Source organism: Sebastes fasciatus, chromosome 11, assembly GCF_043250625.1.
Source record: "Sebastes fasciatus isolate fSebFas1 chromosome 11, fSebFas1.pri, whole genome shotgun sequence".
NCBI lineage: Eukaryota > Metazoa > Chordata > Actinopteri > Perciformes > Sebastidae > Sebastes > Sebastes fasciatus.
In genome coordinates, this window is record NC_133805.1 from 9,394,430 (window position 1) to 9,394,695 (window position 266).

Here is a 266-nt window from a genome sequence, read left to right on the forward strand (position 1 = left end):
ATTCAAAATGTACAAGTACACAAAATGTAATTCCTTACTTCCATCCATGACTGTGCAAACATTATTTTATGATTATTTGCACAATACAGAGGCTACTATTGTCAACTACAGTTGTCTGAACTGAACTGAACTTTACGAGCATGTGTTTTACGCCGCAGACTTTATTAGACTATAACTGTAATAACCTACAAAGGTCAATCTCTTCAAGCACCAATGAAATGTAGGCTATACTGATTACAGACTATACTGTTGCTGCAGCCCTTTAC